Source organism: Protopterus annectens, chromosome 3.part1 (assembly GCF_019279795.1).
Source record: "Protopterus annectens isolate FY-2018-M chromosome 3.part1, PAN1.0, whole genome shotgun sequence".
NCBI classification, from domain to species: domain Eukaryota; kingdom Metazoa; phylum Chordata; order Ceratodontiformes; family Protopteridae; genus Protopterus; species Protopterus annectens.
The window spans coordinates 77,547,092-77,559,193 of record NC_056732.1 but is presented as its reverse complement, the minus strand read 5'-3'; the positions used below and the strand labels follow the sequence as shown (position 1 = coordinate 77,559,193).

Here is a 12,102-nt window from a genome sequence, read left to right as displayed (position 1 = left end):
GGGAAGAGAGAAAGGAAATGCAAAGTATAAACAATATATACAAGTGAAGCAGAGTCATAAAAGAGGAAATAAGAGATGAGAAGAGAGAAAGGAAACATAAAATATATGGAATACATATACAAGTGAGCACAATCAAGAGGATATGGTATAGTTAACAATCAATTTGCTCTGGAAAGTAGTAGTCTAATTTGTATAACTGCAAAACCAAGCTTCCTGTGATCAGCAGCCTCTGGACAGACCAAATATCAGAAAACAAACTGCAATAATATGGTCAAACACCAAACCTCTCAACTGTCCCTATTGTTGAGGAATATTCCTATTTTCAGGCCTGATTTACCCCTGCATATGATATCCCCCTTTTTGGAGGCATGTACATATTTTCAGGCATAATTTTCTCCTTCACACAATTTTCTGAATCCCTCTCATCATGTGTGATTTTTGAAGCTGTCTAGTACACAGAAAAGCTCACTACATGACCAGCATACTAGTGGTAATCATAATTCAAAGAAAAAAGGATACGCACCCTACATCTCCACTTTTCTGAAGCAAAAATAAATGACCTTGCATGATGGAATTTTGCAATACAGTTCTAGATTTTACACTTTCTCTTCAACAAATATGCTTATATTTTTCCATCATATTTATCACTCTCTGCTTTTTAAACATGTATTTCTGAATAGTATCTCACATTTCTACTAGAAGGAGAAAAAACGTATTTGGTAATTAGTATTCCTATTTTGTGCTAATTAGATGCCCAGATTTTTAGCTGGATTTTCCTTCTTTTGAAGGCCTTATTTTTACTATTTTCATTGTGTGCAGGTTAAGAGGTGTGCGATACAAGGAAACTGCTCCAAGCTAAAACTGATGGCCTCAGGAAAAGCTCTTGCAAAACAAGATGCATCTTGTGGGGCTTCACAAAGGAAATGAGAAAAGACTGCATCGTTTTTCAGTGCTTTCAGATGCCTTAATCATTATTTCTTTTTCTTATAGAATACCAACAGGCATAACAAGAGCTGGGTCCAAAACAAATTAGTACATTTTCAACACAGAGAGAGAGAGAGAGACTCAATGTTTGAAGAACCCACAGGAAAAAAGTGGTGTGTGTGTGTGTGTATGTGTGTGTGTGTGTGTGTGTGTGTGTGTGTGTGTGTGTGTGTGTGTGTGTGTGTGTGTGTGTGTGTGTGTATCTACACACACACACACACACACACACACATATATATATATATATATCCCCTGCGTTTTGTCGATTGCCTTTTCTTTGACAAATGTATGGGGTGTGGATTAATGTTGTTGGCATGGATAGCTGAGCAATGGAAGTATCAATGGTCTGTAATGTTAAAACAGGTAAGTGGGGTTGGACACATGATGTTTCTGCATGCGTATATGGGTTAAGGTTAGGGTTGGGGATGAGTGTGCAAGTTTGTATATTTTAGGGTTAGGATCATGGTTAGGTTAGAGGATATAGTGTTGTTTGTGTGTGTTTGTGAATGTTTGTGTGGCCTAGTGTGTATTGTATACTAGCAGTGTTACAGGAAGATTTTTATGAAGATAAGATGTAGGGTTAGTGTTTCGGGGAAGGGCAGCTTTAGGGTTAAGGTTAGCACACATTACTAAGGTCATGCAGGAAGGCAGAACACCCTGCCCTCATTAGTAATGGGTGCTAACCCTATACCATGTAGCCTTGTATTATCAGGAATAGAGGTACACTGTCCAAGGGATAGTGCACCACATTAGTAGCATGCACAAGTATCCAGACAATGCCCCCACTATGTCATACTGGTAGAATGTTTGCATAAATTGCCCATGAATGGACACCAGTAATTGTCACTCACAGTGGTGCTACAGGGGAGTGTGATGGTGTTAAACTGTGTACCCCTGATAGACTTACCTAATAGAATGCACTATACCACGTTCATGAGAGTGCTAATGCCCAGAGCTGGAGGCAGCCATGGATACTGTGGACAGTGACTCCATCTACAAAATGGTATTTGTGCTATCCACCTAAGCCTGGTACACAATTGCGCAGTGTGCATCCATCCCCTAGTAAAGTCACAGAATGTAGATTTCCACATTCACATGGATGCTCAGGCATATCTGCTCCAGGTCCCTCTATGCCATTTCAGTGGGCATGCACTGCAGAATATCCACTAGTCCCTGCAGCAGTACCTGGTCCTCCCTATACAGCACACACAGCATATCTGACATGGGGGTGAGTGCTGGTTGTCTATGTCTAGCTCACTATACTGTACATCCACTGATTGCTACCAAGGGTGACTTCTCATTTATCCCCTTCAGCCTGTCAGTCCTCTGTCATGCCTTGTACAGTATTACCCCACATACTTCACCTCTGTGTGACAGTCTAGTACTTTAACTGTACCCTTCTGCAGTCACTATAGTTCTTAGGTCCATTGCTAGTAGCCCTGACTGCTCTCAGTTTGCCTATATGACAGTGCATTCTGACACCGACTATATTCAGATTCTCTATAATGCTCACAGTGGTACAGTTGCCTACAAAATGGCAATTGTACTATCTACTCTTATTGGTAGCTAATAGAGTATAGCTCATGTGCTGTATTGTAGCTACCAATAGCAGTAGATATACAGGACAGGTACCAAAGATGAGACATACGCCCAAAAAGGTGTAGAAATCCAGGAAAGTTTGTTGGCTCAACACAAGTTTATTGTATACAGTTCCAAAACGCACACCAAGCAAACTGGCACAGATTAAAAATAAACTTCACATCCACCATTAACGCAATTCTCCCAATACGTTTTCGTCATATAACAGACTTCATCAGATCAACACTCTAACCCCAACCTTTCTTTGTATATATACACACACTAATTGATCAAATAAATCAATTAATTAATTATCAATCAATAAAATTCTAAATTAAAACATTTAAAACCTATTTTAAATAAGGGAAGTTTCTATTGAAAAACTTCTAGTTATGTACACCTTAATTTCCTTACATTCAATTAAATTAATATTGATAAGTTGTTATACATTTGTGTAGAAATAAATATAAAATAGTAAAAATATTATAAAATAGAGACATTTTGTTAATTCTAAAAGTAAATGAAGAAGGAATAACCGTGCCCCCTAGTGGCAATTTGTTAAAATTACATATAGTGGAAGGAATTCTTTAAAAAGAGTTTGCCTCACATCTTAAAAATCTCTTAAATATTGTATAAAATTGTGTAAAATTGTGTAAAATTGTGTAAAAAAATACTGTAATTCAGGCAGTTTCGCTTCTTTTACTAATTCAAGGTGTATGGATGACCAAAAAAAGAAATATATAAGTATCTAATTAAAAGCTAAATCTAATCATAATTTAGCTGCTCTTAATTTTAAAATGGGGGCTATACTTATGTACTCATTTAGGCCTGGGGTTTTGTTTGCTTCTAGTGACATTTGCCACCACAATTCACGGTATTCTAACCTTTCTTCCCAGGGCCCTCCTCTTGTATCTTTTTCTGTATGTTCTAAAACCGTAAAACTAAAACTAGCTTTCTCACACTTTCTAGTGTGCTTATATAGGGCATTTGTTTCTTTACAATTTTTTATATCATTTAGATGCTCAAATATTCTTCTCTTTAATTTCCTCTCAGTTTTCCCTATATAAAAGGATTGACATACATTGCACATACTAAGGTATACTAAACCTATGGAATCACAATTATAGAAATACTTATCATTAGTTATGATCTTATTTCTACTATTGATGTAGATACTATTGGTGTTAGAAATATTTGCACATTGTGCACACCTACCACACTTGTAGGTGCCCTTTCTCCTTCTATCTTGTGGAACCATGGTATATTTGTTTTCTAATAAATTTTTTATAGTTAAAGAATTTTTAAACAATTTTTAAACACTACCTTGGGCACACTATTAATTCCTAGGTCTAATTCTGTTAATTCTATAAACCTATCCCATTCCTTGTTAAAAATCCTTCTTAATTTATTATTAAATGTATTGTATTCTAAAATTAAAGCTAAGTCAAAGTTTTCTTGTTTATTTTCTTTCCTTGGTTCACTTAAATTGTCAATTACTTTTTCTTTTTCAATAATGGGTGCAAATCTGCCTTCTCTTCCTAAAGAAACCTCTTTTCTAATTTCCTTAGTCAAGTTATTTGGGTAGCCCCTTTCTTGGAACATTCTCTCCAATAAATCACATTCTAAAAGGAAGTCCTGATTCTTACTAGTCATTTTACTTCCTCTCACAAACTGCCCTTTTATTATGTTCTTCTTTACATGTATAGGGTGGGCACTATCGAAATGGAGAAAAGAATTACAGTATGTGGCTTTTCTGTATATTTTGGTTTCTAAATGTCCTTGTTCCTTATATATTTCTAAGTCCAGGTATTGCACCGAATTGTATGTCACTTTATAAGTGAACTGTAAAAAACTACAAGTATTATTCAAATATACTAAAAACTCCTTGAGTTTGTCTTCTCCCCCATTCCAAAAAATAATTATGTCATCCAAAAACCTACGGTAAACTGTCATGAAGGGTTTATATTTACTTTCCAATACAAATTCTTCCTCCCATTTTGATAAAACCAAATTAGCATATGTGGGGGCGCATGCCGCGCCCATCGCCACTCCTTGAATCTGTCTAAAAAATTCCCCATTAAAAAATAAAAAAATTGTTGTACAAAATCATCTCCATTAACCATTTACTTACTATCTTGTCATTATGGGTTATGTTCCTGTTTTCAAAAATTACTTCCTCAAACATCTCTAGGCCTTCCCCATGTGGGATAGATGGAAAAAGGTCTATTACGTCTATAGTAACAAAAATGAGCCCCTCAGTTTCAGTCGTGTCTCCAATGGTGTATAATAGGTCCCATGAGTCCTTTAAAATATGTACTTTTTGCAGCCAAATGTTTTTAGTTTTAATATCTACAAACTTGGCTAAAGAATTAGTTTTAGAACCATTAGCTGCTACTATTGGTCTCAAAGGGGGATCGCATTCATTTTTGTGTATTTTGGGGATTCCAAAGATGGCAGGTACCTTAGGCTTGTCCACTTTTAAAAAATTATAAGTTTCTACCTCAATTAGTCCTTCCACCATCATATCATACAAATTCATATCAATTCTATTGTATGCAATATTTATCTCATTTTTTGACACAGGCTCATATTTGTTCTCATCCCACAATATTTTATACATTCTGGAATCATATTCTATACTTTCCATAATCACAATTCCTCCCCCTTTGTCCGGCTTCATAACCCTTATATTTCTATCTGCCTTTAAGCTATTCAAAATATCTTTTTCTTTTTGATTTAGGTTGTTATCATATGACACCCTTTTGAAATCAACTTTTCTAATTTCTTTCTCTATTATTTTTTCAAGGTTTTTTAATTGGGGGTGTAAAGGAGGGTTGTAAGTAGATTTACGTCTTAAAGAGGATTCATTCTCCTTTGCATGGTTATGAAACAGGGTTTTAAAATTGACTTTCCTTAAAAATATTTTTAGGTCAAACAGTGTTTTCACCACATTTCCTTTAGTGCTTGGAATAAATTTTAAACCTTTGGAAAGTAAACTAAAATGTCCTTCTTCTAATTGCACAGAACTGAAATTATAAATATTAAAATAATTAAAAGTCCATTTATTTCCTTCATTGGTGATGTTACTTGTGGGGGGGTGGGGGGTATGTGGGGTAACCAGGGGGTTCAATAATAATTCCCCCTCCCCCTCCCTCTCCCTCTTCTCCCCCCTCTCCAAAAATTTCCTTCCCTTTCTCCATATTTATTAAAAATTCTCTCTGACCTCCTAAGGGGAGGAAAATCTTCTTCATTTAAACAATTTTCTTCATGTGTCTCTAGATTATCAATAGGTTCCCTAAACTCCATGTTATTGACTCTATCAATATTGCCTCTACCTCTATTTCTAAGGTGTGGGTTGGGGTAACATGTGTTGCATTTATATTCATTCAGATCACGTTCCATCTTTTTGTGTTTTCTTTGAATTAAATCATCTATATTTCTGTCTATTTCCTTTCTCATACTGAAATATTTTGCTTTCTCTTCTTCTATGGTAAATAACAAATCATTAGTTATGACTTTATCCAATGATTCTATTTCACCTAATAATTCATCCTGTACCCGGTTATTTTCTTTAACCATCAATTTTAACATTTCAAGTCCACTTCTATTAAATAAATCTAACAATTCTAAATGGAAATTAGACCCATTAATCACACTGTTAGGATATTTATAAAAGCGTAAGCCTTTGGGTACAATTTCTTTAGTTATACATTCTCTAAGATATGTGTTTTCCACATTTAATGTTCGGTATTTATTCATTAATTTATATAAGCTGTTAATATTGTCCTTGTATGTAAAGTCATTATTATTAACAGCATTGCAGTTCTCTTTTTTATCAAAAATGATTTGTCTTTTTAACCAACAATTCAAGTCCTTGACAGGAGAAACAGTACCTTTATTTTTGTCTGTGCCGTGCCCTTGGTTAGCGCGTTTATCTTTGGGTTTGACAGAAAAAGTTTCCCCTCGACCGGTTTCCTTTAGCAGGCAAGGGGTATCTGCTGCATTAAAACTACTGGCTTCATCGGTCTCCACTAAACCAGTACCTTTTCGCCCACTTAACGATTCATTCCCTGTTGTTTCAGTGGTTTTCCTCTTCTTGCTGTACGACCCTTCGGTCCCAGAAGCACTATTTCCGTTATTAGAATTTTGCACAGCCAGTAACGAGGAGGCCACCGGAGTGAGAAGATTGATCAACTCAGTAAGCTGTCCGACCAGCTTACGTGTCAGCCCAAGGTCTTCCTGTTGCGAGTTTACAGGGACTTCCTGTATTTCATAAAGATGAGACATACTATTGTAGCTTAGATAAACAGCCTGTGACATACATTGATGACTCTAGCTTGGATAAATTGACAATAATCTCTGTATTAAAGCAGATAAATACTGCAGGTAATGTAAACTGGATTTAGATCTAATGTTTAAGGGTGAAAGCACTCTTCCCATTATTTGTATCCTCCTGTCTTTCTTTAGTAAAACTGCATGCCTTTAAGATCTTCTTTGGTCTCCCCCTTCCTTTCTTATTTCTCCTTGCTTGAGACAGTTATTAAACCACTTTCAGCTCTGAGCTAGTACTTTTGCACAGTCAGCACTGACTCAGTGCACTCAACTCTTTTTAATGTGTTCTGATTTTGCTATAAAAGTGTCCCTGCAAGCAAATAGATATGTATTTAACAGTGAAGTCTGCATTTCGTACACCAATCTGCAGGCTATATTTTTATGTAAATTATAAATATTATGGCAGCCTAAAACAAAGAACCTTGCCCACTATAATAGCTCCCTTTCCTAGACGACATCAGTCCCATAGGTACTTTCTCCTTTAGCTGTGCTCAATTCATTGTTTATAGCAGTCCACTGTCTTCCTTCCTTAAGTTTATTTCTCTTCTTGTGTAACCACTTTGAGTTCTCAGCCCATATTTTTCCACAGCTACACTCCTGCATTCTGGCTTACTTTTTCATTGTTTTGCTCATCTGTGGGTGTCGGGTTAACCTTTGGACTTTGCATTTCAAAGTCAATAGAAACCTCCTTACATTACATCGTTATTCAATAAGTGCAATTTTTTATTGTTATCGCCATTAGTCAGGTCAAGGTGATATTGGACTAACTCTATCTACTAAAACTGTGTCCTAAAGCAATAAAATCAAGACTTTCATCTACTATCTCAAAGGCATTTTAAACTGCATTGTTCCTTTAACTTATTTCTCTAAGCAGATTTGTGGCTGCTTAATTTAAGTCACTGATTGTTTCCTTCTCTGTCTCTTTGCCAAGTTTTTCAACCCACTTCATTCGCCCTTGCTAATGCTCAGACTCACTCCGCTCCCCTACCCCACTTCCAATTCCCACACACCCCTTTTACTCTACATTTATACTTCCATAGCATCACTCACATATTCCTCAAACCAATACCATCACTTCCCTCCAGAAGAAAAACAATCAATAGATATTCTCCCAATAGTAACACACAGTCTTGTTTTACACCCAAGACTCTTTCAAACTGTCTTAATCCTTGTCCCTATAACTATCAAATTACATTTCTAAAACCAAACCAGTACCCTGCTAACATTTTCTAATCCTGATTTACAACAAAGATAAAGCATAAGTTAAATAAAATGCTCCTAACTCAGATTACTTTACTATTCCTTCTCATTCTACTAGACTTCATCACCAATTATCAAAGCCAGCTCATTCAGACACCTAGGACTTCAGACAATCCTCACAAAGAATATCAACATCTACCCAGCCTGCCTTTCTCCATAACACCCTATCTCCACAGACAAACACAATCCGATTTATTTTTCTATAAATATCTTAAAACTAAGTATCCACATTTATGATCAAATACCAAACCAAGACCAAAATATAACTGGCTACACCCTTCCTTCTTTAAAATATCAATTCAAAAAATTAGGGGAGATATTCATCCCAACCTTGGTCTCGCTGTTCACAAAACCATCACTTCCAGCCCTAAAACAAACCACTCACCTAGTACATCTCAGCAAAAAACAGAACCCAAACTCACCTTACTAAATATGAACCTAAGATGTATGTGCAATAAAATCCATGGTATAAATGCCTGCTGTTAGAAAAATATGTATTAATGTGTGTATGCTTAATGCCAAATTAATAATCAAGTGTTTTTAAAATGCTTTTCATTCTATTTTTCATGTACTGTGATTTATATAAATTGAGTTTCATATGAGACTGAAAATATGCTTTTCTAAAACTGCAGCATGCTTACTGAAACTTGCAAGTTGCCCTCTGACCTAGTAACTGCTAGCACAGCAATATTCTTGTTTATGCCTTGTGGAAATGTACTTGAGAAGCAGGTGTTTATCTGCTAGGTCAGAAGCATATGAATGAACAATATAAATGTAATGATCTTAGACAAGCAGCCTTGTTCAGAGGATGGGAACCTCTGCAGCCGCAGTAATTTAGAGATAAGGTAGACAAAGGATTATTAGAAAAATGAACTGCTAGCATTGTATTTGATTTAGCTATAGTATCTTGAATGTAACATAACAAGTATCCAACTGAAAGTAACCAAGGCCATGTTGTTTTCCTCAGGAAGTTTCACACAAAAATTGTTTAAATCAGCAGAAAATCATGGGAAAGATGGTCAGCAGATGATGATGAAAAGGTGGTAATCTGTTACGTCAGCATGGTAGGACAGGATTAATTTGATAACCTATAAAAATCAATGCATTTCCTGTTTCTGGTTAGACAAACTCTGTATTAGCATGTTTTTGTCTCCTTGCTGCAAGATTAAAGTGCCTTAACCTGAACCTACCGTGTTTTGATCATTTTTAAAGTATATTTTTCCTTTGACACATACCTTTACACATACACTCTTGATGTAGTCATAGTTTGTGAAACCTGGTTAAAAAAGAAATAAGGGATAATGAGATCACCCCCACCCAGAGACAATATACTCAGGCATGACAGACAAAACAAGCATGCAGGTGGTATACAAATCATCTATAAACATTCCATAACCATCGCCTTACTTCCACATGGAATACCCACATTTAACAATCAGACTCACTCCATGTTCCTAAGCACCCTGGAAACTATTAAGGTCCAACCCAACACTTTCATACTAGGTGACTTCAACTACCCTCCATCAACTGGGAAAACTACTCATGCACCAATACACTGACCCAATGCTTCCTGAAATTCATCAATTCCAATGCCCTAGACCAGCTCATTCTAATCCCCACTAGAGAGAGCAACATCCTTAACCTGGTTATTACTAACATGGGCAACTGATGCTCTACACCAATAGTCAATTCCTCCCTGGTTATATCAGACCACAAACTAATCACCATGGAAATCCACATCACACCTACACTGCCAGCAAAGGTAACCACCATGAAAAACTTCTCCAAAGCTGACTTTGGGCTCCTAAAAACAGAGGTGGCTAACTTCACAGCACTCATGTCAGTGGAAAATAGATGCATGACTGCAGAATCATACACCAATGCACTGTACAGACATGTACACAAATGCATGAAACTAGCCATACCCAACAGAACCAAGATGCTCTCCTCCAAAAAAAGGAAGCCAGTCTGGTGGTCCCATGTCATTAATAAACTCTACAACAGAAGGAAGAGACTGTTGCAGAAAAAGGTTAAGTCCCAAGACTGGAAAACCTCCCTTATTAGCCTCAGCAAAAAGTTGAGATCCCTCATCAAAACCTCTAAAGGCAGAATTGTGGCAGAGACTAAAAACATCCACAAAGCCTTCTATAGTTATATCAAGAATCTCCATGGCAATACCCAGATTTGTTCTGAATTGCTGCACAATGGTACCTCCTACACTGAGCCAACAGATATTGCCAACATACTGGCCGACAGATTCAGTGACAACTTTACCTCTCTCTCCCCCTAAAGGACCAATCACAATACTGGAGGAATGCCAGGCACCGAGCATTACTGCAGCACAGGTTAAAGCTGCATTGTCCAAGGCCAAGAATACAGCTTCCATGGGACCCGACAATATCCCTAGATGTGTTCTACATAAACTACAAAGTGAACTGGCACCACATCTGTGTGCCCTGTTCAATCACAGCTTCACCTCAGGCTTTATCCCTACTGAATGGCACACTGCTACAGTCATCCCTCTCCGTAAAGGGGAAGTGAATACAGACCCTGGGCATTATCGCCCCATTAGTCTGACGAGTCTGATATGTAAGGCTATTGAGTGCATCATCATGGACCTAATTAACAAGGATATAGGGAATCTCCAAGCTCTAGATCCCACGCAATTGGTTTTGTGAAAAGTAGATCATGCCTGCTCAACCTGGTTGACCTATTTGAGTCACTCACCAGAGCTATGGATGAGGGCAAAGCAGTTCATACAGCCTACCTCGATCTGGCCAAGGCCTTTGATGCCATTCCCCACTCAGGAATTATTGACAAACTCACCAAACTAGGCATCAACCCCTATTTCACTAGGTGGGTTGCAAACTGGCTCACAGATAGAACCCACAGTGTGAAAGTAGTGGACTCCAAGTCAGACTGCCTACCAGTTATGAGTGGAGTCCCACGGGGATTGGTCCTGCGTCCTCTCCTGTTTGGCATCTACTTCTCAGAAGTCCAGGCCAACATGGAAGGACTCTGGCTGACCAGGTTCACAGACAAATACAAGCTGGGAGCCATTATTAACTCCCCAAGTGATGTAGACATCCTACAGAAAGGCCTCACTGAGACCAATGACTGGTGTCGAAACCATGGCCTTAAGCTTAATGCCAAAAAAATGCGTCGTCATCCCCTATGGGAAAAACTCAGTTCCCACTAACTACCACATCGATGGGAGTCCACTGAACACTGAAGGCGTTATAAGAGATCTGGGGACACAGGTTGACAGCAACCTCTCCTTCAACCACCACATTGCCACTGTGGTCAGAAAGTCCTTCTATGTGGCATATCTCATTACCAAGGGTTTTGCATCCAGGAAGAATGAAGTCATCATCTCTCTCTACTCTTCCCTCATTAGGCCAATCATAGAGTATAATGCCCTATTTGGCATGTACTTCACTAGACACATGCAACAGCTGGAAGGACCTCACAAAGAGGATCGTAGGCCTTAAACACATGTTCTACATGGACAGACTCAAACATTTCTCTGTCTCATATCATCTACTAAGAGGCAATCTCTGCTTGACTTACAAAGCCATGTCTGACCCAGCTCTGCTAGAAATGCTACATCTAAAGAAATCCCTCTGCACACATTCATCAGAGATCTCAACCTCATTACCTCAATCAACAGAACATGCTGCAGGGACAGGTTCATAACCCAGAGACTGCCCATGCTCTGGAACAGATTTCCCATACATGTCAAGCAGAGCACTTTACTGGCCCTCTTCAAGAGAAATCTTGATGAGTGGATGGGAAATAGAAAGTTCACCCCGGGGATCACTCCAGTGGCTCTACTTGATAGAGGCACTGGGAACTAACGTTGGGTGGCAAAATGCCAGGGCACTTCTATGGGCTAGGCTTGTAAAGGATTCAGGGCCATTAGCCTATAAACACCTACGAACCTATGAA

At 37.9% G+C, this 12,102-nt stretch overlaps 1 protein-coding gene across 1 annotated transcript in view; it reads right to left on the bottom strand.

Moving 5' to 3' along the window:
* LOC122797634 (otoferlin-like) overlaps window positions 1–12,102 on the bottom strand; it is a 1,687,021-nt gene that overhangs the window by 781,384 nt on the left and 893,535 nt on the right. The window lies entirely within an intron of this gene.